We start from the raw sequence: 14,730 nt of genomic DNA, 5'->3' as shown, positions 1-14,730 counted from the left end.
GACTCGTTGGAAAATCGATTCATTACATTGACTCAGAGTCCACTCCTACTTTTGAGAGACAATAACTTTTTTTACGGTGAACTTTCATATATAAAACTTTGCAGGATGTTTTTGTTCACTTAAATCTGTTACACACTACATGAAAGGTAATTTTCAAAATTCCATAATAGGTGCCCTTTAATCTTTTCCGCTGTGTTGTCTTGTTGGTAGGCTACATCCTATCACGTTAGTTATTAGGTCTGTTCACGCACATGCACACTCTTCAAACACCCATCAGATTGCCGCTGATGTGTTTATGTGGCCACATAAATCATGTTCTCTGGGAGAAACCTGGTGTTAAACCGCTTTTTCTTAATAATTTAAATGGCATAAGGAAAATGCCGTTTTCGATTAAATGTTTCAGAATGCTACTTTCTTCAAAAACCTTGGAATTAACAGTTTTCTTAAGTGCATGTAAACAGGGTCAATTATTTAATTGCATTCTGGCAAAGTCATTATGTCACATAGCAAACTAACAATGAACTATGCTTCTAACTACAGGTGGAGAGCTGTAATTCAAATCACTTGTTCATTGAAACTATGGTTTCGGGAAAACCAAATCATTGAACTATTTTGGTAACGATGGAACTTGCGACCACAGTTGGCTAACAATGCTTTTGGGAAATGCATCCATGTATGACTTTCTTTCTTTCATGGAACACAAAAGGAGATGTTGGGCAGAATGTTAGCCTCAGTTATCATCATTCACTTTAATTGCATCTTTTATCCATACAATGAAAGTTAACAGTGACTGAGGTTAACACATTGTGGCAGCGGGGGCGTAGTCAAGCCCAAATTTCCGCCGTGCGCTCAAAGATGTCCAGGAACGCCTCTGGATCATCTGCCGGCCCCATCTTCTGTAGCGCGGGTGGGGGCAGTGTGGCGCGGGTGTCCGGGGTCGCGGCTGCGTCTGGAGCAGCCTCCTGGCTGAGGAGGCTCCGGATGGCAAGCCGGTCCTCTGCTTGAGCCCGCATGATCTCAAAGAACCGACGATCCTGGTCCTGTCGGAGCTCAAGCAGAGACTGTTGGTGGCCCTGATGGAGCGTAGCGAGGGACTGGAGGATGCGACTATGGGGCGACTCTGTTCCATAGCTTTGGACCACTGTTCCTGCAAATTCCCGGGTTTCGGCACCAGTGTAACAAGTTTCCAGTGAGGAAGCGCGGGTGGGGGCAGTGTGGCGCGGGTGTCCGGGGTCGCGGCTGCGTCTGGAGCAGCCTCCTGGCTGAGGAGGCTCCGGATGGCAAGCCGGTCCTCTGCTTGAGCCCGCATGATCTCAAAGAACCGACGATCCTGGTCCTGTCGGAGCTCAAGCAGAGACTGTTGGTGGCCCTGATGGAGCGTAGCGAGGGACTGGAGGATGCGACTATGGGGCGACTCTGTTCCATAGCTTTGGACCACTGTTCCTGCAAATTCCCGGGTTTCGGCACCAGTGTAACAAGTTTCCAGTGAGGAAGGGACGGAAATAGCAACAGGGTTCAGGTAAGGTTGTTTTTAATTCTCACACACTAATTCACACACTAATATAACACAATAGCTTCTTGGCCTTTGTGTCGGGCTCTCCCCTGGGCTCTGTTGCTGCTGCTTTTTATGCCGCTCTCCTGAAGCTACTGCAATTAGAGACAGGTGTTAGAAATAATTTAGCTCAGGTGTGAGCGCCCTTACCGCTTTTCTCTCCCGGACGGGCGCTTGACCACGCCCCCGCTGCCACACACATTTCCTAACATCTCCTTTTGTATTCCATGTACGAGAGAAAGTCATACGGGTTTGGAAAACACAAGGTAGTAAATGGTGACACAATTTTCATTTTGGTGTGAACTATACCTTTAAAATTAGATTATATGGGCATTGTGAACTTTAAACAGTACTGAACTCTATGGAGGCCCAAACCTGCATAAATAATAGGCCTAAATAAATAAATAAATACATGTAATAATTAAAAGAAAATAAAGGAATACATGTCTTGATAAAACAAGTATAATTAGTTTTTAATTACATTTATTTCTGAATGTATTATTTTATGACTTTATTCCTGTATTATTTTCTATATTTATTTTTAACTTTATTTTAATTTTTTTTAACTTTTAATTATTTATTTTGCTTTTTTTTTTTGTATTTATGTGTTAATTTATTTTTTATATTTATTTATTCCCACATATATTTATTTCCATATTTATATATTCCCATATTTATTTATTTATACACGTATTTATTTTTACTTTTCTGTGTGCAACATGGAAATGAGGGAGGCGGTCCTTGCGTAGCTCCAGTGCATCATTGGTTAAGAGCTCAATAGTTCTTATCGGAAGCAGATGGACGTCCCACCTTAGCACCCTCTGACTCGCACAGATTTTGAATATGCAGGAAACGTTTTGCAGTGTTTAACAATCCAGGATGTGCTTCGACATTCATACCGGCATACAGCTCTCCTAAAACATCAATAAGCACCTCTACTCTAAATGAAACATACTCATTTGATGCATGGTTATCAACTTCATTCGCAAGTTGCGCAACTCTCTAGATATATGTGAAGCGTCAGCTATAGTTTTTGTATTGTATTTTTTTTATTGCAGAACTTATATATACATACATACATAAACGATCAGGGAAATGAAGCATGGTTGTATCTTTTAAAATGAACAATCATAACAACAGAAATCAATAGTATGGATTTGCGGACATCAAAATATGAAGTTATATACACAGAAAAAAAAGAAAAGCATAAGTTTAAATCATATCACTTAAGAAACTTGCTCATTTTGTGGATTTGTTGAAGAAACAGCTCCCCATTTATTTTGTGATTGTAGTTATAACCAATAAATCTTGGACTGACTTAAGCTCTTATGTTTTTAGCACCACAAATAGCTTTAGTTTACAAGCGATATGGCTATGACCTAACGTCACATCAAAAGTGTAATCGAGCACACGCTTCAATCTACAATAAGCCAATGGTAAACAGGACCCGCCCACATAATTATCATACAAGAGACAGAAATGTAAGAATAAATACAAAATAAATCAATGTGTTAATATTTAAATATAGAAATGAATACATGTTGGAATAAATAAATGTAAAAATAAATGAATGCATAAATAAATAATAATAAAAAACTAAAACAAATGAAAGAATAAAAAAAGTTTTAAAGAATAAAAATAAAAAGAGAAAATAATAAATAAAGGAAAAAAGTCATACAAAAATTAATTCAGGAATAACTTTAATTAAAAACGAATTATATTTGTTTTATCAAGACATTTATTCCTTTATTTATTTTCTTATTATTACATTTATTTATGTTTTTATTTATTATTTTTGCATGTTTTGTCCTCCACAGAACTGTGTTTATCTGCCATCTCATTTGCAAATCTTGATGATGTGCAGGTCTGAGGTTGCAATGAGGGTCTAATACTTCCCCTTACCTCATAAATGAGCTCTGGAAATACCATCTTGTAAGCTGACATAAATGTACATTAGAATTGCCAACAAGGTTCAATCCCGACAATTTTTTGTAATTGCTGAAAAGTGCCCTCTGGATATGAGATGAATGTTTGTCAAAATTGGCTCATGATTATGATGACTTAAAGATCAATGTACTGTATAACCAACCACAATAAACTCGGTATGCACTGATCCTATACCTGGATCGGTATCAGCTCCGATTCTGAAGCTTTTAGACGGATCGGTTATCGGTCCGACGAGCCCGATCCAAATCTGATACTGTGTATTAATCATGTTCGTTACTGTCAAGCTCCAAAAATTATATAAAATCACCATTAAAGCAGTTCATATGACTCATGCATTTTCTACAAAGCCATTTGAAGACGTGTGACAGCTCTGTGAATCACAAAAGGCTGTTTAATAAGAAATATATAGTAAGCGCCACCAGTGACTGGTGCTGATCTGTTGACACAAACTCATGCACAGGCTGATGATACGCTCACAGCTATTTTTAGCCTTCACGCACTGCGCAATATTTGAGCACTACTCAAGAACAGCATCTCAGATGTAGATGCTCAATAGTTTGGTTCACTTATAATATGCATTTAGAACAAGACCGGAGGTGCATTTTTAGCTTACTCTTATCACAGTAAGAAGCTAATTAAACTACTGTGAACTTGCCTACAAACAAACACATACAGGACTTCCTGGAGAGTTTAGAATGTCAAAATAAAAGTGTGAGAGTTTGAAAACAGCACGATTTAATATTGCATTTGTATTTAAAATCAAATGTCGATAACAATAATAATATTAATAACAACTTATTATTATTATTATTATTTTCATTATTAGTATTTGTTTATAATACTATAAAATATGTTGAAAAAAGAACTGTGTGAATGAAAAGTGGACTGATGTCTTACTACTAAATTGAACAATAAAGAGATCTGAATCCTTTAAAGTCCAGATGCAAATTGAAAAATGTTTTTTTTTTTTGGGGGGTCTTTCTCTTGTGTTAGAAACATACTGTTAAATCATTATTCTCCTCAATAGACTTAACAAACAGTTAATATATAAAGATTACTGTGATTACTAAACAGATCATCTGTGTTGCTAAACAAAATAATATTTATTCGATAGCTGATCTAATGAATCAGACATCCACAAATGTATTATTCACTTACAGCACTTGAGGTCCTCCTTGGACTCCTAGACTTCTATTGTTAAGCAAACTGTGATTACTACACCCTAATTACTACATATTTTTGACATTTCAAGATTTAAATTATGGCATTATTTGGTCAAATGATGCTCCTTATCAGTTGGTGAAATAAAGTCTTCTTAATGAGCTTGCAAAATTGTGAGGACAAACATGTAGTCCTCACATGTGTTATTTTTTTTTTACTCTTTATTTAGACTTTTTATTCTCGATATTTTTCGAGTTTGCAAACCTGACTTGCTGAAATGGAAGTACTGAGTAAAGAGAAGACCGCATTGCCCACTGTGCCCTAGTATTTCAGAAATGGTTGATCACATTACCATTGGCAGACTAGTGCGCAGCGCGCTCGTCTCAACTGAAGACAAATTGTGCTTCAAAAACTGGTAAGCTCCCTACCTAAACAGCATGTTTTGGGCATAGAAAGTGCGTTCCACGTGGCCAAATTAGTTCTTTAGCGCGTTTCAGGTGAGCAAATCCCCCTATATGATGGCCAAAATCGCTGCACGAGCCCATGCTTCCTAAAAATGTTGCATGCGCCGGCGCCAAAAACGCAGTCTATGTAAGCAGAATAACCAGGTTTTGAGACACAGCCTACATTTCAGGCAGCAGTGGGCTGTAGTTTATATAAAGCAGTTTTAGTGAAACGCTTAAAAAAACTCAGAGATTCACTAGAGAAAGTAATTAGAAATTACAGTTATTAGTGAATACACTAATCATATTAAGGAATTAACTGTGTGGAAAAAACGCGTTTATAAAATGGACACTGGAACACATTGTCACGTTAATGAAAAAACGGGATCTCACCTCACCTGTTGGTTTTGGATGTTGCACTGACTCGTGACTGAATCCAGCTAACTATTGTACAACAGGTGTCCAGCTCTATGACAGCTCCAGAACCGTTACACTCCAGCCGCCTCCACAGAGAAAAGAGCGCGAAAATGCGTAACGGTCGAAACTGCACGCGGGGAAATGCTGACCATTTGCACGCGCGTTGATCGGCGGTTGATCAAGATTGTGCGCAGTGAGCCTCATTGATCCTCTCATTTCGCATTCAAGATGGAGCTAATCTGCAGAGTTTGCCAAAGAGAAACAGGTTCGTTACCTCCAAAAAGTACATCCGTGGAATCTGTGATCGTTTATCATCTTGCAAGTACTTCTTTCCATTTAGGTTTCATCGCACTTTGAAAAGATGCTCTTACATCTATTTAAGATTTTTGCTTGGTGAAGAGACTTGGAGCGCAGAAGCAACCACAGGTTCTCTCTCTCTCTCTCTCTCTCTCTCTCTCAGAGAGAGAGAGAGAGAGAGAGAGAGAGAGAGAGAGGGCGCTAGTACATACTTCCTCACTCAATGCCTCTCCTGACAGTTAATTTTCAGTGCCTTGCAAAAGGATGCAGATCTTTAGCCATTTCTCTCATTTTGAAAAGTACATTTCCTTCATTAAAATTTAGTTCATGTCAAATCAAATCAAAATCAAATCACTTTATTGTCACACTACCATGTACACAAGTGCAACAGTAGGTGAAATTCTTGTGTGCAGTTCCGAGCAACATAGCAGTCATGACAGTGACGAGACATATACCAATTACAATAAACAACATACTTACACAACACAATTTACATATCAAATGTACACATACTTACACAACACGATAATTATATACAATACACACAATATAGAATACAATAAGTAAGGAGTATATGAAATATATATATATATATATATATATATATATATATATATATATATATATATATGAAGTAGTATATTGAGGAGAAGTGTGAGATTATAGCTGAATAAAGTGCAGTGCTAATTATTGATCCTGATAGATCAAGTGATCAACAGTCTGATTGCTTGGGGGAAAAAGCTATCATGTAGTCAGCTGGTGCGGGTCCTGATGCTGCGATACCGCCTGCCTGATGGTAGCAGTGAGAACAGCCCATGACTCGGGTGACTGGAGTCTCTGATGATCCTCCAAGCTTTTTTCACACACCGCCTGGTATATATGTCCTGGAGGGAGGGAAGCTCACCTCCGATGATGTTCCTGGCAGTTCGCACCACCCTCTGCAGGGCTTTGCAGTTGTGCGCGGTGCTATTGCCATACCAGGTGGTGATGCAGCCAGTCAGGATGCTCTCTACAGTGCTGGTGTAGAACCGTGTGAGGATGTGTTGATTCATTCCAAACTTCCTCAGCCGTCTCAGGAAGAAGAGGCGCTGGTGAGCCTTCTTCACAACGGCCTCAGTGTGGATGGACCATGTGAGTTCTTCAGTGATGTGGACACTTGGAGCGCAGAAGCAACCACAGACTTGGAGCGCAGAAGCAACCACAGGTTGTTGTTTTCATTAAAAAGCATGAAAACATATTTCTCAATAAATAATTTATCATTATCTTGATTAAAAAATAAGGATTAATTATCTAAGATAGGGGTCAGTTCACAGTAATGTCATTTTACATTGAGGTGAAAATGTTTCCAGAAACACACTTGATGCAAATATACGATAACAGACTAGAGTTTGCCAAAGCGGGTTCTGGTTTAACTTATTTAAGGTCGTTGCTGCGTTACTGTGGCGGTACCAAAAATCAAGTGGGTAACCTTCAAAAGTATTTGCCATAAAACCGGATGTGTTAGGCTATTATTAAGGTAAGTTGCTATACTGACTGTAACTATCACCTACAACAACACAGATGCCTCTAGACGTAGAAGCTCACCGTAGAATTGGACAGGCCATACTAATGTTTATTATAGAGCAACAGTTGGGTTCCGGAAGTTAAAATACCATTGATTTTTGTTTTTTACATACATTTTTAAAGGCGCACTCAGTAACTTTTGTTTTTGTGTCATCTTATCATTTAATATCAATATTTTTCAGTTCCCCTTCTGTCGCTCTCTCCACGTTGTGTCAGAGAAGCGACACTAGGGGTCTCTCTTGAGCGCCGATATCCACCTCTGATCTATGAAAAAAGGCCAATGAGAGTTGGCAACCAGTATTTGCATGTTCCGCCCCCAAACATACGGGTATTTAAGCGGCGCAAATACGGGAGTTTATTCAGAAAATTTCTTCGGAGCCGATGGTCGTGTTTGCAGACTGCTGCGTATTACATACCGAGTTCCTGCTATCCTCTGCTGCATGCTGTTGGATTCTATGGCGCACAACAGCGGCTTTCTCTTGTTTGCACGGCTGTGCACTTCCTGCCCCTGAGCGCATCGACAGTTGCAGATAAGAAAGATCTCTCACGAGTCTTTCATTCATAAAAGAGTGATTTTATTTAAAAGAGTAATTTCTCTAAAAGAGCAAAAACACAGCGGCGTTGAACGTCCTTTTAAGGACGCGTCTTTTTAAAGATGCCTTTCTGCCCCTGTGTTGTTTCTGAATGTGGTAGAGTACTCTCCGCTTCCGACGGCCACAGGCGTTGTCTCGTGTGTCTGGGCAGCGATCACACCGAGGCTGCGTTTGTGGATGGTTCATGTTCTCATTGCGAGAACATGACCATGACAACATTGCGGTCGCGGCTTGCTTACAACCGTAAGCAAGCCACTCCAGCCGCCCCCCGCGTCGCTCCTTCTTCCCACGGGATTGAGGACGATGCGGCTGGCGATGGAGGCGATTCGGGGATGGCAGCGGGTGCAGCTCTGCCGGGTACGCCCCCTCGAACCACCCGCGCCCTGGCACGCTCATCGACTCCCGTCCCCGCTCGAGGTGGCGGCGACTCGCCTCACAGCCAGTCTGCCTACCCTCTTGCGATGGAAGCAGATGAGTTCGCCGCGACATCGGAGGGCGTGGGCTCTGACGCTGAGGGCTCCTCTGGGCTGCCGCCTTCGGGCTTGCACGCCCAGGAGGAGGCCGACGTGCAGATGTCCGATATGCTTTCCCGGGCAGCCAACAGCGTGGGCCTGGATTGGAACCCTCCATCCTCCCCACAGCCATCACGGCTGGACGATTGGTTCTTGGGCGTGGGGCACCGCTCACAGCCTCGCCCCCCCCGGTTCCTTTCTTCCCGGAGGTGCATGATGAGCTGACGTCTTCGTGGAGAGAACCCCTCTCCACTCGTCGCACCGCCACCTGCTCATCCGCCCTCGCCACCCTCGACGGCGGAGCGCCACGGGTACACGGAGATCCCCCAGGTGGATAGAGCTGTTGCGCTCCACTTATGTCCCGGAAGCACTACCACCTGGCTGGGCCGCCCTGTACTCCCTTCCCGGTCCTGTAGAGCAACATCCTCGCTCACTGCGAAGGCCTACAGCGCTACCGGACGCGCTGCTTCCGCCCTGCATGCCATGGCTATCCTGCAGGTCCACCAAGCCAAGGCACTTCGCAACATGCACGGGGGTGGCCCTGATCCCGACACGCTGCAGGAACTGCGCTCAGCGACCGACCTCACCCTGAGAGCGACGAAGGTCACAGCGCAGGCTCTCGGGCAGGCGATGGCCACCCTGGTGGTCCAGGAACGTCAGCAATGGCTGGACTTGGTTGAGATGCGTGAAGCCGACAAGACTCGCTTCCTCAACGCCCCTGTCTCCCAGTTCGGCCTCTTCGGCGACACCGTTGAGGACTTTGCCCAGCAGTTCTCCCTGGTGAAGAAGCAGACGGAGGCCATTTCGCACATCATGCCGCGCCGCAAGCTTGCCGCACGGCCCAGGCCCCACCTGCTCGCCGAGGGCGTCCTCCCGCAGCCAGAAGACCTTCTGCTCCACCCCAACCTGGGCCCAGCTCTCAGCCCCGGCGTCGAGCAAACCGCAGGAAGCGTACGCCCCCTGCCTCACGGACCCCGTCGAGGACCCGGAGGGCTCCCAGGCGTCCCTGAGACAGCGGACCCAGAGGACGAGAAGTTAGCTCTGGAGATGGTAAGACCGCTCCGTCCCCCGGTGGAGGGCCGGGAGGAGAATCTTTTGTTTTTTCATTTGCCGCACCCCCTGACGGGGGCTGCGGTACCCAAATTCTCAATAAAAGAGCTATTTCCTTTACCTCTGGGGCACATGGCCCACAAATGCCGTTCTCACGGCACCTTGCTTTCAGGCCTCAACAGTCTCGGCGCCCAGGATGCGGTGCTTCCGCCCTCAGCCCCACGACTGTTCCCCGGCCGACCGGTTCAGACGAGTCCAGAGGACGCCAGCATCAGACCTCCTCCTCAGTCACGAACCCGCCCCCTGCCGGGTGCGCGGAACAAGGTAAGTGCTTTGAGTTTATTCTCAGCACCAGAGCCTCGGGACACCACAGCGCCTCCCGACGCCGCGTTACCTGTTCCGCACCGCTGCGAAGCCCCGCCGGGTACGTCCAAAATACTCATCCCCTTGGTGCCCCTAGCACGGAGCTTAGAGGCATGGCTTTCACTGCCCAGCTCGTCACGGTGGCTGCAACGGACCATCCGACTCGGTTACACAATTCACAATTCTCCGTCCCCCCTTTGTGGGCGTTCGTTCCTCCGCAGTGCACGGCGAACATGCCCACTCCCTGCGCGAGGAAATCGCCTCCCTTCTAATCAAGGATGCGATAGAGCCTGTCCCTCCGACCGAAACGAAGAAGGGTTTCTACAGCCCTTACTTCGTTGTACCCAAGAAAGGCGGCGGCATACGACCGATCTTGGACCTGCGAGTTTTCAATCGGACCTTGTCCAAACTCCCGTTCAAAATGCTTACCCAGAAACAAATTCTGTCTGGCGTCCGGCATCTAGATTGGTTCGCAGCAGTAGACCTGAAGGACGCGTACTTCCACGTCTCAATTCGCCCTCGACATCGACCCTTTCTACGGTTCGCGTTCGACGGCCAGGCATATCAGTACAAGGTCCTCCCCTTCGGCCTGTCTCTGTCCCCTCGCGTCTTTACGAAGGTTGCAGAGGCGGCTCTTGCCCCGCTACGAGGAGCGGGCATACGCATACTCAATTACCTCGACGATTGGCTCATTCTGGCCTCCTCGCAGGAATTACTACGCGCACACAGAGACCAGGTGCTCGAGCACCTCGGCCGTTTAGGGTTTCAGGTCAACTGGGAAAAGAGCAAGCTCACCCCGGTCCAGAGCATCTCTTTTCTCGGTTTGGAGTTAGACTCAGTCTCAATGACAGCACGTCTCTCCAACGAGCGTGCTCAGTCAGTGCTGGAATGCCTCGCTTCTTTCGAACCAGGCACCGTGGTCCCTCTGAAATGTTTCCAACGGCTCCTGGGGCATATGGCATCCTCTGCGGCGGCCGCGCCACTGGGGTTGATGCATATGAGACCACTTCAGCATTGGCTCCAGACTCGAGTCCCGAGACGAGCATGGCGCCACGGCACGCACGGCGTAGAAGTTACCACTGCCTGCCTCCAAACCTTCAAACCCTGGACAGACCTTTGCTTTCTACGGGCAGGAGTACCCTTGCAGCAGGTGTCCCGTCGCGTTCTGGTTACAACCGACGCATCCAAGTTGGGTTGGGGCGCCGTGTGCAACGGGCGCGCAGCCGCAGGCCGGTGGAACCGAGGCCCGCTGCGCTGGCACATCAACTGCCTAGAGCTGCTGGCCGTTTTTCTTGCCCTGAAGAAATTTCTTCCATTGATTCGTAGCAAGCATGTCCTAGTCAGGACAGACAGCACCACGGTGGTGGCCTACATAAACCACCAAGGCAGAGTACGCTCCCTCCACATGTCACAGCTTGCCCGTCGTCTCCTCCTTTGGAGTCAGCAGCGACTGGAGTCACTGCGCGCCACTCACATCCCCGGCAACCTCAATGTGATAGCGGACGCGCTGTCCAGACAAACCTTACCCGGCGGAGAGTGGAGGCTCCACCCCCAATCGGTCCAGCTGATTTGGGACAGGTTCGGCAAGGCCTAGGTAGACCTGTTTGCCTCCCAGGAAACCTCCCACTGTCCGCTCTGGTATGCCCTCACAGAGGCTCCCCTTGGGACAGATGCTCTGGCGCACAGCTGGCCCGCGGGGCTGCGCAAGTACGCTTTTCCCCCAGTGAGCCTTCTTGCACAGGTGCTATGCAAGGTCAGGGAGGACAAGGAGCAAGTCACTCTGGTGCCCCCCTACTGGCCCAACCGGACGTGGTTTTCGGATCTCATGCTCCTCATGACAGCCCCTCCCTGGCGAATTCCCCTGAGGAAGGACCTTCTTTCTCAGGGATGGGGCACGCTCTGGCATCCGCATCCAGACCTCTGGAATCTCCACGTCTGGTCCCTGGACGGGACGCGGAGGATCTAGCCGGCCTACCTTCGGCAGTCATAGACACTATTAACCAAGCCAGAGCCCCTTCGACCAGGCATCTTTACGCCCTGAAGTGGCGTCTGTTCGCGGACTGGTGTTCTTCCCGAGCCGAAGACCCGCAGAAGTGCGCAGTTAGGTCAGTGCTCGTGTTTCTTCAGGAGAGGCTGGAGAGGAGGCTGTCCCCTCCACCCTCAAGGTGTATGTTGCCGCTATCGCGGCCCACCACGACACGGTAGACGGCAAGTCTCTTGGTAAGCACGACTTAATCGTCAGGTTCCTAAAAGGTGCCCGGAGGATGACTCCCCCCCGGCCTAACCTGTTTCCCTCCTGGGATCTCTTGGTCATCCTTATGGGACTCCGGAGACCCCCCTTCGAGCCGCTTGACTCAGTTGGACTCAGGGCCCTCTCTCTCAAGACCGCCCTGCTGATCACGCTCGCTTCCATCAAGAGGGTCAGGGACCTGCATGCGTTCTCTGTTAGCGACGCTTGCCTGGAGTTCGGTCCGGCAGACACTTTCGTGATCCTAAGACTGCGACCGGGCTACGTGCCCAAGGTTCCTACCACACCCTTCAGGGACCAGGTGGTGAACCTGCAAGCGCTGCCCTGGGAGGAGGCAGACCCAGCCCTTTCACTGCTGTGTCCAGTACGTGCCTTACGTATTTACCTGGACCGCACACAGAGCACCAGACGCTCTGAGCAGCTCTTCGTCTGCTTTGGGGGACAGCAGAAAGGAAATGCTGTCTCCAAGCAGAGACTCTCCCACTGGGTTGTCGACGCCATTTTCCTGGCTTATCACACCCAGGCCGTGCCCCCCCCTTTGCGGGTCCGAGCCCACTCCACCATGAGTGTTGCGTCCTCGTGGGCACTGGCTAGGGGCACTGCCCTAGCAGACATTTGTAGAGCAGCGGGCTGGGCAACACCTAACACTTTTGTGAGATTCTACAATCTCCGAGTTGAGTCAGTATCGTCCCTTGTTCTCTCAGGTACCGAGCCCGTAGAACTCGGTGGCATGTCCACGATCTGACCGGGTGAATCGCTTGCACCCAGCGCCCTTCCCCCTAACCAGGGGAAACAGTGCGCCTTCTTTCCCAGGAGATCCCAGGTTTGGGACAATGGTTGACTCCTCCCTAGCCTGCGTGGGTCGCAGTTCTGCGGAGGAACTCGCCTACCCAAACCACTACGGGTACCACTAGCTACCCTGTACTGGTATAGGTGCCCCACAGGTAAGGCCTCCTGTTCGGACTCCCCCTGTGTGTAAAACCACAGTTCTGTCCCCTCACGAGAGTTGACTCCGTGTTCTCCTTAGGCAGTTACAGCTGCCTCGGGTGCCGTGCTGTATGCTTCCCCCCTCTGCGAGGCTGGATCTACCACCGCACTACACTGTTCCGCATAAGACCTAAGTATAGGCCATGCGATGTATTGCCACTCAAAATTTGCCTCCCCTCCCGGGTAGGTGTGGCCTCCGCAGGGTCTTCTCCGCCCTACTAAGGGCTAAGACCCCCTTCCTTCAATGCGTGTAAGGGCCCCGGCCGTAGTTGCTCTATGCGAGAAACATAGAGAGAAAAGAGGCCCAGCCAGGCTGGCCCGTTCCCATGTTGGCGGCCGTCACCTTGTTCCCCCCTCCAGGGTAACGATAAGGAATCCTGATGGCTTAAATGGGGCATTGGGGAAGGGTACGTGCAGCCTGATACAGTTGGTCGTTCTGCACGTAGGAATACCTGCTCGCTCCTGTATCAGCAGATCACGTACACGGCTCAGCGCATGGCTCTTTTGAAGTGGACCCCTAGTGTCGCTTCTTTGACACAACGTGGAGAGAGCGACAGAAGGGGAACGTCTAGGTTACGTATGTAACCTCCATTCCCCGATGGAGGGAATGAGACATTGTATCTCCCCTGCCACGACGCTGAGCCGAGCCCCTGTTGTGGCCGGACCATTTCCGGCTCCTCAGAAAAATCCTGAATGAACTCCCGTATTTGCTCCGCTTAAATACCCGTATGTCCGGGGGCGGGACATGCAAATACTGGTTGCCAACTCTCATTGGCCTTTTTTCATAGGTCAGAGGTGGATATCGGCGCTCAAGAGAGACCCCTAATGTCGCTTCTCTGACACAACGTCTCGTTCCCTCCATCGGGGAACGGAGGTTACATACGTAACCTAGACATTTCAGATGCCATTGTAGAACTCTAGTATTCACAGTCAGACATGATTACTTTCGAGTGAACGTGTCAAAAAACAGGACTGTTACTGAGGTTAAGCGATGGTCATGTAGTATTCGGCTGGTCATGTGATTCTAACATGGCAGCCCCCATATGTTGACCCTCTCCATGTAGAATAAAACAGCTTTTATAAGATTACTGATATGACTGGTGTCTTCATTTTAATGTGAGTGGTCATGATATCATACATATATTGCAAATTTACAATTCATGTCTTTAGGAGTTAAACTGTTTTAATTAGGAAAAAATTACTGAGTGCGCCTTTAAAGATTTCTTAAAAACATTTAAAGACAGACTGACCATGAGCTCTGAGGTTGTTAATCGATGGTAAATGCTCCTGTTGAAGTCATTAGTTTGCGTAAATTGTGTTTAATATTCTTTGGTTGAATTAACCCCTTTTACCATCAAAAAGGTATGTAATGACATAATATGTATTTTTGATGCACAACAGTATTGAACATAATATCTTCATTCACTGAAAGCTGCGTATGGACATGCGCGTTCTATGGCAAGCCTTGTGGGGATAACTACACAATCACACACAAGGTATAAATCCCTTCCTAAATCACTCTTTTACATATATATGCTCACATGGTGCTCCTGTTGTTATTTCGGCAAGCACCACGTGACAGGGAATCAGAACATGA

The sequence above is a fragment of the Xyrauchen texanus genome, chromosome 44, assembly GCF_025860055.1.
Source record: "Xyrauchen texanus isolate HMW12.3.18 chromosome 44, RBS_HiC_50CHRs, whole genome shotgun sequence".
NCBI classification, from domain to species: domain Eukaryota; kingdom Metazoa; phylum Chordata; class Actinopteri; order Cypriniformes; family Catostomidae; genus Xyrauchen; species Xyrauchen texanus.
Note: the sequence above shows the minus strand (reverse complement) of the source record.